Source organism: Anopheles maculipalpis, chromosome 2RL (genome assembly GCF_943734695.1).
Source record: "Anopheles maculipalpis chromosome 2RL, idAnoMacuDA_375_x, whole genome shotgun sequence".
Lineage (NCBI taxonomy): Eukaryota > Metazoa > Arthropoda > Insecta > Diptera > Culicidae > Anopheles > Anopheles maculipalpis.
This window is the reverse complement of record NC_064871.1, coordinates 65,191,618-65,210,329: the sequence shown is the minus strand read 5'-3', so window position 1 is coordinate 65,210,329 and position 18,712 is coordinate 65,191,618. Positions and strand designations below refer to the sequence as shown.

Genomic DNA, 18,712 nt, shown 5'->3' with positions numbered 1-18,712 from the left:
TCAACATGGCCAGGCTTAGAGCCTATTAGCTTAATAGATTTTCAAACGACGACTTGGTACAATTAGTTCTACATTTTTTTAATTATAAATATTTATAAATTATAAAAATTGGTAAAGAAGGTGTGAGAGGTGTGTCATCAACATCATCTTTATCAATAATCTGCATCACTTCCATTAACATTTATACAATCATGCATTTCTTATGATATGAGATAGATTAATGTGCCACAGTAAGAGTGTTTTGGCAATAACTGTTACGTCTACTGCCTATTGCTGCACAACACATTTTCGCGTAATACTTCAATTATTTTTCAGAATGCTTTCCACATCATTTTCTTTGTTTCAAATCAAACATTCAATTGCTTAAAGTAGGAAATAGAGAGAAAAGACTCCAATTTCCTCTACAAAATTGACAAAACGACAGGTGACTCTAAATTTGTAATATGTGGATGAAAGAATCACTCTTTGTGACCTACAAATATGTATATTATTCTGCTCAATATTTGAAACGTAATAGGAATGAGCATGATTACGCATCAGTCAGATAAATTGGAATTACTGAATTCAAACATAGGAGAGAATCAAACGATTCGAAATTTCTACAAATAAAGGATTGTTGAGGTAATTCAGCGTTTAGCAATAAACCAATGCCCATCTATTCATCAAACGCTGTGAACCAATAAGAATTCACAGTAAGAGAAAGAAAGAAGTAAACTTCATTTGAACATAACTGCTCTAAGGTAAAGTATTTATACAAATTAATTCCGATTCAAGGCTGCTGTAAAATTACTTTCATTATCTTAAAATGTGAATTATTTGTTAATTGATACCATTTAACACTTGTGTTTGAGCCCTATACATGCCTTTTTCGCTAAAAAAGGACATTTCTATTGGCTAAGGTGATAAACAAAACATCGGGATAAGGAGTTTTTAAAGCTGCGAATGCAATAGCTCAAGACAAAATCAACGAACGATAACCTCGAATCTCAGTTGTATAATGTTAAGAAGTTAATTTTAAAAAAACATTATGTTCTACTCAGACACAAATGCCAAAGTGATGGCACTGTCTACGCGGCAATCAGTCGTTACTCAAGTTTTTCAGTGAAAATATAAATATTCATGTCAAAAAGCATGGTAAATTCTATGGCTAAGTTGTTTCACCTTATCGTTTTGTTGCACAAATTTATTTATTTTCCATTGATAGACGAAAATAAAATGTGGAAAAGACGGATGAATGCAATTTTAATTTCGTTATGCATGATTCGGACATCAGTACTTATATTCCAATGGGTGGCTGTGACCCCAGACCAAGCGCTTGAGGGCAGAGTAGTTTAGACTCCTTGAACCTTGGCAGATCCGTCTGCATACCAAAGTTGTCGTAAAATCTTCAAAGCCCGCTCAGAGATACGCGTGTCTTTGCTTCGGGAAAGTAAAGAGGAATTGATCTGCAGTGATCATTTTCAATACGCGAACATTGAATTGAGTTGAGTGCAAATCCAGCGGCCGACAATATGATTTACAACGTCCGAGTGCCGAGCCCAACACATCGTTCTGCTCGACGTTTATGAGTTTGCGTCTCGCTGCATTTCCACATTCGTTCTGTGTGTATGGTTGGCAGAATACGTATTTGAGCAGAAGCCGACAGTCAGAGTCTCATCATGCTGTCGATGTTTTCTTGATGACCATAAGTATATGCTTAATTTTCATAAGGGATATTAAAATTTGTATTATTGTCATTCCGTTTGCTCGCATTCGGTTGAATCTCATACTTCTTTGTCCTTTGTCTTCCTAATTTATGTGATTTGATGTGTGGAATAAATGTAAGAGTAAGAAATTTGGTTGCTTCTTTATTCGCGTTCAAATTGCTACTGGTCACACTTTTCAATTCTCTCTTAATATATATTCGCCTCCCCGTTTCTTTTTCTCTCGTCTCCCGCTTTCTGTTTTCTCTCCCGCTTTCGTCCTCTTCTCCTTCTTACACTCGGCCTTTCCTGACTCTCCCTTGCCCTCAAGGGAAGATTATTAGTTCATTCTAATTCTTCGTCAGTTAATTCCAAATCTTCATTTGTCGTCGCATACGACCATAATTTCATGATCAATATCGCAATTACGCATTGTAACACCAAACATGGCATTAAATGGAGTTCGCTTGATAGTAGCATGCCAATGAGAGTTTAGCGCGCGTTGAACTAATCCTATCGATTTATACCAACGAGATGGTTCTTCGGAACTCAGTTTCGCTAAGGTGGACAACACTGCTCTGTTAACCCTTTCGGCTTGCCCGTTTCCTCGTGGAACACCGGTAGTGTTTACAACATGTTCGATTTGCCTATTTTTCACATAATCTGCAAATTAATTCGAAGTAAAAGCGGTACCACGATCAGTTACAATCCTCTGAGGATCTCCAAACATTTCAGACCAACTTTGTAGTTTTAATATAACTTCTTCCGCACCTGTAGATTTGGTAGGATATAGCCAAACGAATTTTGAAAAGCCATCAATAACCGTTAATATATCCTTGTATTGTTTAGCCGTAGCATCCATCGGTCCAATATGATCCAAGTGGATGGTTTGCAAAGGAACACATCCTTTGTCAATGGAATTCAAGAGCCCCTCTTTTTTACCTAGCTTTTTATTATGCATAATGCATTTCACGCAACTGTTGATAATTCGTTTGACCTTTTGCTCTAAGTGTGGTATAAAATATTGTTGGCTTATACTGTGCATGGTCTTTGCACTAGCGAAATGACCCACATTATGCGCATCAAGTATAATCTGTTTTTCCATACTCTTAGGAATAACCAACAAATCGTTTCCTTCAACCGTATTGTAAAGTATATTACCTTTCATCTTATAGGAACCGTATGGTTTTTCTTTTAATACTTCTATAATGGCTTTAAGCATCTCATCATTCAACTGCTGATTTTTTATGCGAGCCGTAACCTCGGAAACTATCATCACATTTTGCTCTGGGTATCTACTCAAACAATCTACATGACGCAATTTTTCACCTGATCTATGTTCCACGTCATAATCAAAATCCTGCAGAAATATTACCCATTGTGTAACTTCTCTAGGCATATCTTCTTTTTTGATTGTTTGTTTGAAAGCCATGCAATCAGTAATTATTTTAAACCTTATTCCCAACAGATAGTGACGCCATTTTTTCACAGCAAGAAAAATAGCTTTAGCTTCCAAGATGTAACTATGCTGATTACTTTCTCCTTGGGTAGTTTTTTTACTCCAGAACATGATTGGGTAGAATTTCTCTTCAAATTTCTGTAGCAACACTGCACCAAAACCATATTTAGATGCATCCGTATGCACTTGCGTTTCTGCCTCACGATCATATAATCTAAGAATCGGTTCTTTTATTAGCATTTGTTTTAACTTATGGAAAGCATCAAATTCCGTTGATCCCATTCGAAAACACACATCTTTCTTTAATAGATCTGTCAATGGCCTAGCAATAATAGCATAATTTTTAATGAATTTTCGAAAGAACCCTGTTAAACCTAAAAATGCTTGTATAGCTTTTACGTTGTTCGGTACGCTGAAATTCTTCACTACTCTTATTTTTTCCTCACCTGGTGATATCGTACCATTTTCGACGCGATGTCCTAAAAATACAATCGACTGTTGCAAAAATTCACATTTCTCCCAGTTTACTTTTAAACTGTATTCTGAAATTTTATCACAAACCAATTCCATTTTTGATAAACATTCTTCCGGAGTAACCCCATGGATTACAATATCGTCCATGTAAAGATCCAATACGTTTTCGTTAATTAAAGATTGAAACACGTGATTTATAAAACGTATAAAAACCGCTGGCGAATTACAAAAACCAAATGGTGCTTTCTTAAACTCATATAGCCCGGTTTTTGTAGCAAACGCAGTATACTTCCTACTATTCTCATCTATTGGTACATGGAAAAATCCATTTTTTAAATCCATTACCGTAAAGAACTTAGCTCGCTGTAATTTTTCTAACACTTCTTCTATAACTGGGATCGGAAAGCCGTCTTTCAAAACCATTGTATTAAGCTTCCGATAATCGACGCACAAGCGATAACTGTCGTTCTTTTTCTTCACGATCACCACTCTGCTCGCGAACTCGGATGTTGATTTCTGGATAACTCCTTGCTCCAACCACTTTTCGATTTGTTGCTCCACTATACCGCTCTCGGCTGCAGACAAACGTCTCGGAGATTGTCGAAAAGGTACTGCTCCCTCGTTAGTGGTAATCTTCATTGCTATCGGCGATTCGCTTTGTTGTTTTTCTTCGGATGCCTTACACTTCTCGATCATTCGCTTCACTTGGTCTTCGAACAAACTCGGCACCATATTTTCAGGATCGGTGGCAGGCGGGAACTCTTCAGCTAACAACACACTGCTCTCTGGCACACTTTCTTTCTCAGCAACTCGTCGAACTGTCTTTACACCATCTTTTGTCACTTCGACATCAAAAAACTGCAGCGATTCTCTTCCTAGTAAAGCGTCATAAACCATGGTTCCGTCTGGCACGACGAAAAACGCTACGCTAGGGTAAATTTCTGCATTCACACACACACATCTTTTGAAAATCGGCCCATGGCTTTTGTTTGTGTGCCGCCGAACCCGTTGAACGTCATAGCCGTGTTTTCTAGTCGTGGAGCACCGATTCGCTGGAATGCTTCATTGGAAATTATATTATATGCGCTGCCACTGTCAAACACTCACTGGCTTTTTGTCCGAGCGCAAAACAACCGAAGCATTTTATACCATTTGTTTTCTCTGTACAACCGGTAGCCACATGCCCTGGTTGACCACAAAGATAACATTTTGTTTTCCGCGTATTCGGGACCTCTGCTTGCGGCTTCGATGTTTGTGCAAGTCCGGAACGTTTTTTCTTATCGATTTCAGCTTTTGCATCCGCCCGTTCTCGCAACGCGATTTTTCGTTTAAGCTGAGCTATTGTAGTGGCTTCATACAGAATTGCTCTTGTTGTTTCATCGGTTGAAAAACCGTCTACGATGAATTCACATAGGCTATCTTCCTCGATATCGATGGACTGAGCAAGTTTTTGCATAGAGTAAATGAATTCAAGAGCCGACTCCTCCTTTCTCTTTTTCCGCGAAGCCAATTGTCGAAACACGTCGCTAGCTCTCACCACAGTCGCGAATTCGTCCTGCAAGCCTCTCTTCAGCGCGGCATAAGTCACCACACCGCGCAAAGTTGCGAGAAAACTCTTGGCCACACCGGTCAATTTCTTCCGGCACATAATGAATTTGTGCCCATCGGACCAGCGCGCTAAGCTCGCAATTTCCTCAAAATCCGCAAACCATGCGTTTAAGTCCCTTGAGCCATCTGCGCTGTACGCTTCAATACCTTCCTCCACGTCTCTAAAAGAGTATGGAAACGAGACTGCTGCATCAAATTTGGGAAGCGGTTCCACTCCAAATTCGGATTCCCCATGCAGCGCGTCCAGAAAAGGAGTAGCCGTAGACTGATCGATCTGGGACTGCTTAAGCTCATTTTCCACCAGAAGACGCGCCATGTCCTCTTTCGTACCCGTTGCTGATAGTCCTTCAGCCGCACACCGTTTCACTAAACCGGCACGGGTAAACTCCTCTACCATGGTCATAATACGTTCTTCTGCCATAATATTTTCACTCGCACGCACACGTTTTATACTCGCGCACAGCGTATAGTTTCGCACTCAGCGGATAGTTTTGCACTCAGCGTATGGTTTCGCACACAGCGAAAAGTTTCGCACTCAGCGTATGGTTTCGCACACAGCGAATAGTTTCGCACTCAACTATTATATTATTGCACTCAGCTATAATAGAATCGTACGCAGATATTACAATGTTGCACTCAGCATTATAATATCACTCACTTCTTAAAAGTGATGATCGGAACATAATCCCGGACGAGCCCCCAAATGTAAGAGTAAGAAATTTGGTTGCTTCTTTATTCGCGTTCAAATTGCTACTGGTCACACTTTTCAATTCTCTCTTAATATATATTCGCCTCCCCGTTTCTTTTTCTCTCCTCTCCCGCTTTCTGTTTTCTCTCCCGCTTTCGTCCTCTTCTCCTTCTTACATAAATGTATGAAACGAACGACACAGGTAGCAGATAAATTAATACTTTACAATCTTAGATGAAAGATCACCATAGCAGCTTTCCGTTCCTTACTGCGAAGGAACGGTGCAGATGGGATTTGAACCCCGCTACTGCCGTGTAAAGAAGATAGCAGAAGAACAAAACATTCAAACCAAACAATTTGTTTAACAAACAAATTTATTTCAAGAAAAATACTACAATTCTTAGGGATTGTATAACATGAACTAACGAGTTTAATGTTCTTTGTTTTACTTGTTTAAGGTAAAAAAATTATACAATCTAACATTAGTTTCTGTCGCTCGTGGCTTTTATTCACACTAGCTAAAGTGCGATCATTTAAACGTGCTGTGTCAGTTTCAATGTGATGCGGTCACTCAACTTCCACTCCGCTTGAAGCCTCCGAGGTGCTGAATCCGCCACCTCGAACGCATTTCTTCTCCAACGTGCTCAGCAATAATTTCCCTTCTTCAGTACAATCGTTGAACTGAAAAACGAAAAGACCCCAGACAAAGGAATGCAAGCTTGCAAAAAATGTGCAGTCAGACAAGGTCAACCTTTAATTGCAAAATGCTAATTTCAATATCCTCCATTGAGACTCCGATTGTCGGCTTTTACTCAAACACTTATCCCACCGCCCGTTTCCACGGAATGAATATAGGAACGGAGAGAGACGAAAAGATCATAAAATGATCACTTGAACGATGTAAATCATATCGGCGGTCGATTGACTTGCGCCCAGACAGAAGCTTTGACTTAGCTTTGTGCATCACAGAGAAAAGTGTAGATCACATGCTTCTTTGCTTTCCGACAAGTCTCACATGTGCGTGAGCTTCTCGTCTCGTCCTATGAGCACTTCATCTGGCATCACATCCATCCATGGGATCATGGTAAACCCTTTTTCCTACCCCAGCCCACCTTAAACTGCAAAAGTTTGTTTTTAAAAACAGTTTTAAGTCTAATGATAACTTAGTTTTGATAGCATTATGTATCTCATGGTAAGCAGTTTAAGATTAAGAAGCCATACATCATTTACCCTTCAACTTTAAATAATGCTGATCCAGTCCATGTTCCATGATATGCCGTTTTTTATCGAGCATTATACACATAATACACATTTGAAACCGCTCTTACTTCTGAAAACAATGCGTAGACACTATTTCATCAACATTTCATTTCCACTAAAATTTATTAATAATAATAGTATGTTTGAAGCCCTTTTCCTTATTTAAATGCCTCACATCTAAACATCTAAATTATTAATTAAAAGACAGATTTTAAGAAATGATATCTAACATCTGATAGTATTCGTTGATATGAAGTAGTTATGGTCAATGCAGTCGACGAACTGTTATGAGGAACCTGTTAGTATTTTGTGGATGATCGATGTGAAAAACTATACTCGATAAAGTTTTCTTTACATTCCTTTCTCTTAAAAAAATAACGTAATTTATCAGCAGTTTTCAAAATGTGCCAAATTCACCAGTTTATCCAAACGATCCAATTAATATATTCTACGAGGGCTGACAATAAAGTAAGGTCTCCAACGCTGCAACTTCGCCGGATCACGCGCTAGGCGAAATCTGGCAACACCGCCGTGTTCCTTGGTTCCACCAAGGTAGTGGTCCCACTACCACTTTGCTGCAGGGTGAGGCTTCCCCGACCGCTCAGTCTTGGCTGAGCAGTCGTCAACGATGGAGGTACCCCTCGCGTCAGCGTCCAAGTGCGAATTGCGTTCTGTAATACATTTTTTGAGTGCGAAAAAGGTGACACCTATTGAAATCCATCGTCAACTAGTTGAAGTTTACGGGGAAAAGTGTATGGACATAAAAAACGTGCGTAAGTGGAGCCGCGAGTTCAATTCCGGGCGCACTAATGTTCACGACGAGGAGAGAAGTGGCCGACCTTTGGTCTCGGATGCGATTGTTCAAGCAGTGGAGGCAGAAATGCTCAAAAACCGCCGTGCGACAATTAGGGACTTGGAAGAGAAGCTTGGAAGAGTGTGTGGCAGCGAAACAATCCGTCATATCCTTGTGAACAACTTGCAGTATCACAAAGTTTCTGCCCGATGGGTGCCGAAACAGCTGACCGAAGACCACTTCAAGCGGCGCGTGGAATGTGCGACCAAAGTTGAGGCCCGTTTTGAAGAGGAAGGCGATGATTTTTTGGAAGGGTTTGTTACGGGGGATGAAACGTGGGCTCATCACTACACACCCGAAACAAAGGAGTCGTCCAAACAATGGCGCCATAGCGATTCTTCGAAACCCAAAAAGTTTAAGGCGACACTGTCAGCCGGCAAGGTGATGGCTACGGTGTTTTGGGATCGCCACGGGGTATTGTTGGTGGATTTCATGCCAAGGGGAACCACTATCAATGCAGCAAGGTACTGTGAGACCCTGGAAAAGCTTCGTCGTGCCATAAAAAACAAACGCCCGGGATTGCTGAGCAAAGGAGTGAAATTTCACCACTACAACGCGCGCCCGCACACAGTCGACACACATCATCATCGATCATCAGATCACAGTCACTTCATCGATCACCCTCCCTATAGTCCCGACGTGGCCCCAAGTGACTACCATATGTTCCCCGCCCTGAAAAAACATCTCGGAGGGAAGAAGTTTGAAAGTGACGCGGAGGTTCAGAAAGAGGTCGGAGAGTGGTATTCTGCCGGCATAGACAAGTTCATCGTGCGGATGCGCAAGGTGTTGGAAAAAAATGGCGATTATGTAGAAAAGTAGCCAAGACCTTGGTCTTTCCAACGGTGTATCGCTTTTTGTAAATAAATGTCATTTTCTACCAAAAAAAAAAATTGGAGATCTTACTTTATTGTCAGCCCTTGTACAATGGAATGTGATTTCAATTGCTGACAAACATGATGCGTTATCGTTAGCGTTATCAATATTCCAAGCCTCTAATTGATTTTCCAATTCACGTTACCCTTCGAGCAGTGCTCACTTTTGGGTCTCCTTACATTTTCTTCCTTGTGTTTCGAGGCAGTGGTTGATGATTGTTTGTGTGTTTTAAAACTTACATTTCTCATCCACAACCCTGTGTCAGTAAGCAATACTTTTCGGTAATCAGATGCAGAAAGTTTACCTCGTCCGATAGGACTTATTGTCCATGTCACCGTTGATCGTATCGATCGTATCGTGTCAAGTCGTACGAATGTATAGGGACTCATAGTTGCAAAAAAATCGACAATCATTCATTGGTAACTCCAGCCAGCATCCGATAATGATCGAAAAGATTTTATTTAAGCGTGTTTGTTTGCAGTATTTAAGCGTGTTTGTTATCTGTTATCTGTTGATTAACTGTCCCCAGGTTGACTCCTTGTTTATTCGAAGTTCACTTGGTTATTATACCTGAGGCATTTAAAAAGATAAAAAGGCACACAGTGAAAAACAAATGATGTTTCAAACAATGTTTAATCAGTTGTGTTGTGTATCATTTAAATGATCTCTATGAATATAATTTGAAAAACGAGCAAACACTTATTAAATGATTTTGACCTCAATGATGATCAAGGCCGTTACAGAAATGCCTCTGAAATTCGGGACGAGCACAGCCCAGAGCCTTTAACTTGACTTGGTCCAGTCTTTGTACTAAATCTTAGAACAAAGATGGTCAGATAGTACAGGAATAATGAGATTGCGGGAATAATGAGATTGAAGAACAACCTACCTTGCGACGATCCCAGTGAACATCCCGTCCGGTAATTCGTAAAGATTTCGTGTCCTACTTTACCAGAGATTGCAACCCAGAGGACCCGAAAGATCGTGAAGACGCATTGAAGGCGCATGATGCAGGATCCTGGGAGAAGGCTATGTAAGACGGGTTGTCTTCATTCGAGAGCAATCAGACCTGGAAGTTGGTTGATCTTCCACGGGGTCGCAAAGCAATTAGAACAAAATGTTTGTTCAAGAAAAAACGTGCAGAATACGGCAGGATAATCCGACACAAAGCGCCTGGTTGCCAAAGGTTGTAGTCAACAGTAGGTTATAATCAACGATTATGCTGAAACCGCTGAAATGCTCACCGGTAGTACGTTATAGTTCTCTACGCCTTTGGTAGATAACCATAACGGAGCTTTGCTTTATTTGTTACAGGGGACCAAACCAGATTTGGCTTTTGCAGTCGATTGCAGTAGCGTGAGCCGTTACAACGATCGTACGGGTGAATACAGCGGCTACGTCAACGCAGATTGGGCCAGCGAACGAGACGACTATAAATCATATTCTGGATATGTCTTCAAGCTAGCAGGGGGCGCTGTGTCGTGGTCGTGTAAACGACAGACATCTGTAGCAGTTTCCAGCACCGAAGCAGAATATATTGCAATGGCTTATGCAACTAAGGAGGCGATTTGGTTGCTATGGTTTATGATCCAGTTTAAAACGCAAAATGTGATTGAGCTGTATTGTGACAACCGGAGCGCGATGGTAATGGCTAGCAGGGAAGCCTATAATCCAAGGGCTAAACATATAGATGTGAGCTATCATGAAATGTGTCATACCGATGGGTTAACGATGGGTGTGAACGGTATCAAAATGAAGTTCTGTAGAGAGGGAATCCGGATGCATACTAAGTAACAGATATGGTATAGTCCGAATTGGGATGTTGGGATTTTTTAATCGTCCGATACCATTTCTGTGGTTCTGGTAGCACTGCCAGTTTCTCCTTAGTCAGACACTTATTCATCAACGTCGTAGTAGTCGCATTAAAACTCTCGCTGAATAAAGGACTCTCTGAACATACTACTGTAACTCCTGTGTGTCGACTGTAGATTTCTTCATCAAATGACAACACTCTGCATGATTATACTTTGAAAAACGAACACTTATTAAATGATTATGACCTCAATGATAATCAAGGCCGTTACAGAAATGCTTATAAAATTCGGGCGAACACAGCCCAGGGCCTTTTGCTTGATTTGGTCCAGTGTTTGTACTAAATCTTAAAACAGAGCTGGTCAGATAGTACAGGAAGTGATCTAAACGGTACAGACAAAATACACCCGTGATGCCTTGTGCTTTTAAGGATTCATGGAAACTGCCCCTTTTAATCATCATCATTGTCGATCACTTGGACTTTAATAGTTCAACTCTCTCGTATCCTTGATGTCGATCAAACCCGGCAAGAAAAAGTCAGAAGACGCTACAGAGTTTCCTTTATTAGCTTACTACCAGGAACCTCTAAAGAACTCTACAACTGGACGAGTCACGGAATATTAATAAATGTAAACTCCTAAGTCTTTGCTTTTCAGTGCTACTCAACTCTACTTTAGATATTTGTTTTTCTCTTTCATTTGCGATGAATATCAAGCGATGCGAAACCCTTTACTATATGTACTTCAACTAAATTAGCTTGCTGTTGCTTTCTGGATTCCCCGTCGTTAATTGTCATTTTCGACGATCAGTAGTAGTTGTCAGAGGCGGATCTTCCTATGAGCGAACCGACCGGGCACGTGGAACCCCGCCTCGAAAGGGACCCCGAGTCGAAGCCCAAAACGCAATGTTTGTTGTAAATACTTGAGGATAGAAGGTGCACCGATGGCTGCCTTGGAACCCCTAACCTCTTCACCCCTCGCTTATCACATTGAACGATGCTTCTTATCGGCACCATGTCTTCAGGCTCATCCAAGATCTCCCAAACCCCCTCCCACCTCCCGCTTAACACTTTTGGTTTTGATTGTGATGGAACCCGATATCAATTTCGCCATAGGCATTCAATTCATCTTTGTCCTCCATCATAGGACGTTAAATGACAGGGTCTTCCACGAAAGGGCCCAAAAACCATTTCCGCTTAGGGCCACAGAAGAGCAAAATCCGCCTCTGGTTGTTGTTGCAGTATATCTTAACAATACTGGGATTGAAGAGCATCTTCAGACCACCAACACGGATCTCCATGCGAGACGAGCTGGATCCAATTTTATGACAAGCACTACCTCCCTCTTTTCCCTCTTTTCGTCTGTTTCGACTCGAAGAAGTGTGCTCTTCTCACAACTGAAAAGGTTTATATGATGAGTCTGCACTAGGTCTTCACACCGTTTCGCAGTGGTCTCCGACAGCCCTTAATTTGCCCGTGGTGTAAACGGGAAACTAAGAAAATGTACTCCAGAAAAAAAAAACTTGAGAAAATCAGTACCTTTGAAAACTGCACCCAATGCAAAGCTGCAGACAGTGATATCCATCGTGCCAATTATGCTAAACTAAATGGTCATTAATACTCTGCTTCCAGTCATCAGTATGGGAAAACAACGAGAGACGCGAGAGGCGTAAAAGTTGACGGAACAATGAATGGAAAGATGCCTACCGGCTAACAAAAGTGTTTACACGTCTTTGCGTTTCGAACATGATCACTGTAGATCGATTCTTCTTTGCTTTCCGACAAACATTTTTAACCTTCGGCTTGTGACTTGCTGGGGATTTTATGATCATTCTTGATGTGCAGCTCAACGCTAGTTACCCTGCCCTCAAGCGCCTTGTCTGGAGTCACAGCCTCCCATAGGATCATAAGCACCAAAGCCAAAGAATCACGCCTAACTACACTTCTGACCACAAATGTCTTCATTGACAAACGTTTGTTAAGACCGAAAACACTCATGCAAGGTCATTCCTGCCATGTTGTGTCATGCCTTCATGTAAGGTTAGTTTCATTTACTTAGTTAAATTGCTCCTTTGCAATGGTTATGTCGACGAATGATCATGTCCACTGTAAATAATCTTTGAATATTGTTTTCTAGGTTTCCTGTACCAAGGAAAGTCTGTAGACGTATTCTTGTTGCAATTAAGAAAATTTAAAAGAACAATACTACAACAGGCCACACAACCACAGACATCGAAGCAAGCGTGCTTAGTGAAAAATGAAACAACACGCAGCAATAAATTAGTCGAAGAATTCTAGGAAATCGGTAGCTGTGTTGGAAATTCGACCGTATTGACAAATATCATTCAAAGTGATAATATTCCTTGAATCGAGTGTCGTAATATAATAAGCTTCGATTAAGGCTAACCAGTGTCTGAATGATGACTCAGATTAATGATAAAGGTTTAATTTCAACAGAATGTGGCTAAATCGCTATTTCTTCCAGTTTCTATCTCTATTTGTTAATTTGTGATTGCAATCACAACCATCATACAGAATCTATCGCTCTTTAACCCAAAAATCTCATTCTTAGCCATTTATGTCTCGAGTAAAAAAGGTAGATGTGTTTGGAGGGAAATGTAGATGCAGTGTGGAGAAAATATTGCACCCTTCCTTCAAACGCCCAAGATACCATGGGTGTCCATGACTTTAGAAATAAATGTCTGACGGCAGGGTAAGCAGACTCAACAATTGCAGTCTTTTACCATGCTTCTTCTGCCACCAAAGCTGGGATCATAAACTTGCCATGGTGGCACAGAGACACGCGTTCTGACAATTTCCAAACACCAGAGATGATTCGATCAGCACTGATCATGTTCAATATTGCAAAACCGAGCAAAAATCCACCGACAGAACATGATTTACAACGTCCGAGCGCTAAACCCAGCACTCGTGATTCCACTGCTTACTTTTACGATTCTTGCATCTCTCTCCGCTTCCACATTCGTTCCGTCTGTATGGGCGGTGGTATGCATATTTGAGTCGCAGCCGATAGTCGGAGGCTCATCATGTTGCGGATGTTTTCTTAATGACCATTAAGAAAATTCATACTTGCTTCTCTGCTTTTAGGGCAGAAATCGAATGTTTCTATCGTGTCACCGTGTCCCATGTATCACCTTCACTGCACTAATTGCGTTGAAGCATTTCTTCCTGCAATTTTCATTTTTAGTTATATTTTTCGCTCCCCTTTTCTTACTGATAAACTTCATTATTCCATTGGACTGTTATTGATGTTGTGACTCGACCTGCTTATAGGTCTATTACTGAGATTTATTATCACTCACCGTTGACTATCCCGCCATCGTGATGATGTTTTTAAGAGAGAGGTTCGTCAGGTCAGGGCAATGTTCGATCGCTGGGGGCAACGAATGGCAGCTTCTGGCGTCAAAATACGTTTTCTCAAAAGCACTGCTTCTCCAACATTCTATCGATGCTGTGCAAAATATTAATATTTTTCGTCTAGGTCTGCTCAGGGTTGAGCACGTCGTAGCTGTTGAGAAATCATACTTTGATACTATGATCAAATCTTAGTAACAACACCGTCCATTGTAACCTTCCACAGTCGTACCAGTTTAACAAGGAATCACCTAAAAATCAATGGATAAGTGCTGCAACACTTTTGCTGGATTCGCTGTTTCGCTTTTGGAAGATTTGATCGGGGGTGACAAAATATTAAGCTTAAGTTTTCAGGGTGGCATTGTAGAAGTGATACAATTATTCAATTCGATTCGATTCGAATTCCAGAACTGATGCAATGATTTCATTTGTCATGTTTCGTCAGCGCATCGGAATGGCTTGCTTCGTCTCTAGATTAGATAACTAGATAACTTAATGGCGTTTGTTAAAAGTTCTGCTAAATAAGTTCGTTACCATGTCACCCAAATTTGGGTGTCACTTTCACCTGTAGAGAGTCATTTTGACATGATTAATTGCTTCCTTTTACATGCCATAAAAGACCTCTATTATGCGAAATAGATACATTATCACGTTGAAACGATGCAGAATAATCCTTGGTACCGAATGTGTTAATTAAGGTTGTCTACGCTCATAATAAGATATACGGATGATGTGGTGTTCACACTTATCGGAATGGACCCACAGGAAATCAACACCCTTACTACGAGGAACCTGGAGATGATCGAGGGTTGGATGGACGGAGTGAGTCTGAAGCTGGGCCATCAAAAGACCGGCTACATGACGGGCGGGGGGACACACGATCATATCCACGGAATCGCTCAAGTACCTCGGGGTCGAGCTCTGGCGCAAGCAGCACTACGGCCGGCATCTGGAGAAGGTTTGCACCAAGGCGTCGCGTATCATCAATGCCTTGACCAAACAACCGACCGAACAAGTGTGGCCCCAAAAGCAGCAGAAGGAGAGCCCTGGTTAACGTTGGGAATAGCATTGTCCCTTACGCGGCTCCATCGTGGGGACGGACACTTCTACAGAGAGACATTCATCGCATTGCGTCCTGCGAGTAGCCAGCGCCTTCCAGACGGTTTCCTACGATGCAGCTTGCGTGGTCGCAAGTACTATCCGGCTAGTCCTCCTCCTAGAGGAGGATATCTGCTGCCATGACGATAAGGTAGCGAGGGGATGTCCTGGACCAGACATACGAAAGCGTCGCAGAAAGGAGACCATGGAACGCTGGCAACAACAGTTGACAGCCGGAGCAGAGCAGCATGGATCGCCGGGGATGAAGACGAGGAGACTTATCCCGGACATTATGTCCTGGGTAAATCGTAAGCACGGAGAAATTGATTTTTATCTCTCTCAACTCTTTACAGGCCATGGGTTTCTCCGGAGCTATCTTGTCGAGGAAGGCATCCGCGACGGCTCGCCAAACTGCCCGGTGTGTGAACACGACGTGGAAGATGTCGACCTCGTAATGTTTCAATGTCCACGGTTTGCTCGGACCCAACAAGAGATGCAGCAGCAGAGCCACAAACGCTTGACGATGGACAATCTTTTTTTTTTTTTTTTTTAGGTTTTTTTTTGGCGGAATTTATTCAATCCAAGAATTTTACAAATTCCTCTCCTTGGTCACACGCAGTACTATTCCCGCGAGGGTTCTTTTCTGCGGTAACTTTTTGTCCACCGTTGTGGCCTTACAGATTGTTCAACTCACCTTTCTTTTATCTGCACGCAGTTCTGCCCAGAAGGGGTTTTTTCCAGCGGCAGTACATTTGTATTCCCCTGTGGGAATTTTCTCCCGCTCCTGTCTAAGAAGAAGACCTTCCTTTTTTTGTTCTCATTGGTTTCATTCGATTAGTAATGAAAACCCGCTGTTTCCATTACTAATCGTAAACCCCCTAGCGCCTCGAACGCTCTTCCTCGCTGGCCGCTGCCAGCTCGGATGGGGTTAGGCCCCTCGAGTGTAGCTCCTCTTCATCGAAGCTCTCCTCGTCGCTGGAGGCATTCGGATTGAAAAGGGCCCGGATGTTAACGGTGTCTCTATGGCGCTCTCGCCATAGAGCGACCCGTGCTCGAATCGCCTCTCGTCGGGCAGCCGTTGTTGGTGACGGGGGTGGGGGTGGAGGCCGTCCACCTCGCCGTGCTTCTCTTGCTGCCACTGTTTGGAGGCGCCTGGCCTCGTTCCGCCGGTCGTACCGATTGCGTCGGGTGGTCTCGGGGTCTGGACGGTCGGCTGCAGACGAGTTGTCATCCTGCAAGGCCATCAGCTGCCTCTCTTCGTCCCAGTCACGCTGGAGCGCATGCATGATGGATTTGACGACCTCACACACATTGCTCCAGTTTTGCGGACAATGGATCATGTGGTCGACCAATGTTTCTGGAGCAACACCCTCCAGTAGCCTACCCCGGATGTTGTTGAAACGAGGACACTCAAATACGGCATGCTCGGTGCTTTCCACTACGCCAGGGCACGATTTGCAGTCCGGAGACGAGGTGAATCCCATCTTGCAAAGATACTCCCGGAAAAACCCGTGTCCGGAGAGTATCTGAGACAGGTAAAACGTCACCTCGCCATGGCTCCGCGACTGCCACGATCGGATATCCGGGATCATGCGATGTGCCCACTTGATGTACCTGGAGGCACTTTCGGCGGCGGCATCTGCATCCCACGTTGACTGCCACTCGACGATGGTTTGCTGCCGCTCCTGCAACCGAATATCCCTGCTGGATGCTGTTCCGCGGCGGCTGTGGACTCGAGTGTCCTCTCGAATGGCGCTGCAGATCGGTAGGAGTCCGGCCAATACTACCGCCGTCTCGCAGCGAACCCTCCGGAACGTTCGCGCCACGGCAATCGCAGACCTACGCTGTACCCGCTGCAGCAACCCGCGGCACTCGCGGTTGTCCAATGCGCCATGCCATACAGGTGCAGCGTAGCGCATGGTGGAATCCGCTACTGCAGCCAACAAACGAGACTTTGAAGTCCTCGGGCCACTGTGGTTTGGCATTAGGCGTGACGCTGCCATCGCAATCTGGGTTGCCTTCTCTGCGATCGATGAGACGTGGGGCACCCATGACAGGTGGTCGTGTATCCGTACCCCCAAGTACTTGAGGCTGCGCGAGAACGGTACGACCACACCGCCAACGGTGATGGTAACCCCTTGCAGAGGCTGCTTCAGGCTGGATATCACCGTCATCTCCGTCTTCGCATATACCAGCTCCAAGTGATGCTCTCGCAGCCACCGGTCTACTGCTGACACTGCTTCCTCTGCTGTAGCTGCTGCTGCTGTCGGTGTCGTGCCTCGGGCGAGCAAGACCAGATCATCGGCATAACCGATTATCTCAACCCCAGGCGGTAGTGCAACGCCGAGTACCCCGTCGTACATCGCGTTCCAGAGGGTCGGACCCAAGATGGACCCTTGCGGAACTCCGGCGGTGATGTGACGCTCGACGGGGCCATCGCTGGTGTCGAACAGCAGCTTGCGTCCTTCGAAATATGATCTGATGATCCGCATCAGCTGCGACGGGACTCCCTTATCTCTCAGCGCCTCGGCAATACATTGCCAGCTGGCCGTGTTGAAGGCATTTCGGATGTCCAGGGCCACGACCATCAGGCAGCGCTTGTCACGGGCGTTGGTGCGGTTGAACGACATAGCCGTCTTGCCCGCGTCGACAACACGCTGAATCGCGCTGATTGTACAGCGCCCTCGTCGGAATCCGTATTGCGCACTGGACAGCTGCGGTGAGTCAGGGTCCTCAAGATGCGCATTAAGACGGTTCAGGATCAGCCGTTCCAGCACCTTGCCGAGTGCGTCTAACATGCACAGTGGCCGGTATGAAGAGCTCTCCCCCGGAGGCTTGCCAGGCTTTGGCAGCAGTACCAGGCGCTGTCTTTTCCACTGCGACGGGAACGTCCCGCGGGACAGACAGTCCTGATACAAGCGGCAGAAGGCCTCCGGGTACTTTCTGATCGCCGCCTTTACCGCAGCGTTTGGAATCCCGTCCAGACCGGGGGCTTTTCGCGTAGCCACATCCGCAACAATGGCCAGGAGCTCCCCAGGAGTGACCTCAGGAATCGCGTCGGTAGGCTCAGCAGAAGCCGCCGCAGGAACCGCATCGCCAGAATCTGGCCAAGAGACCGGTGGGTGGGTTGGGAACAGATCGGAAACTATCCGTTCCAGCTCGGCACGATCAGTCTCGGGCGGCACACGTTTGCCACGTAGCCGGGACATCACCACCCTATACCCAGCACCAAAGACGTTCTCTTTGGCGATGTCGATGAGCTCCTCGAACGCCTGCCGCTTCCTGGCACGAATCGCCTTCTCGAGCAGCCGTTTCGCCGTGCGGTGTTCAGCAGCTGCGACGCTACGCTCCTCCAGGTCGATGATCTGCCTTGTCCGCTCTCGCGCGGCCAGGCAGTTCCCACGAAGCCGCTCTAGCTCAGGCGACCACCAGTACACGTTGCGGTGAGGGTCACTGTGCAACCGAGAGACTCGCTGCATGGTGATGTCACACGCCCTCGTCAAAGCTGCAACCATACCGGTGTCAGTCGCAG

At 44.1% G+C, this 18,712-nt stretch overlaps 1 protein-coding gene across 1 annotated transcript in view; it reads left to right on the top strand.

Annotated features, from left to right (window-relative positions):
• LOC126556435 (uncharacterized) overlaps positions 1–18,712 on the top strand; it is a 507,197-nt gene that overhangs the window by 426,710 nt on the left and 61,775 nt on the right. The window lies entirely within an intron of this gene.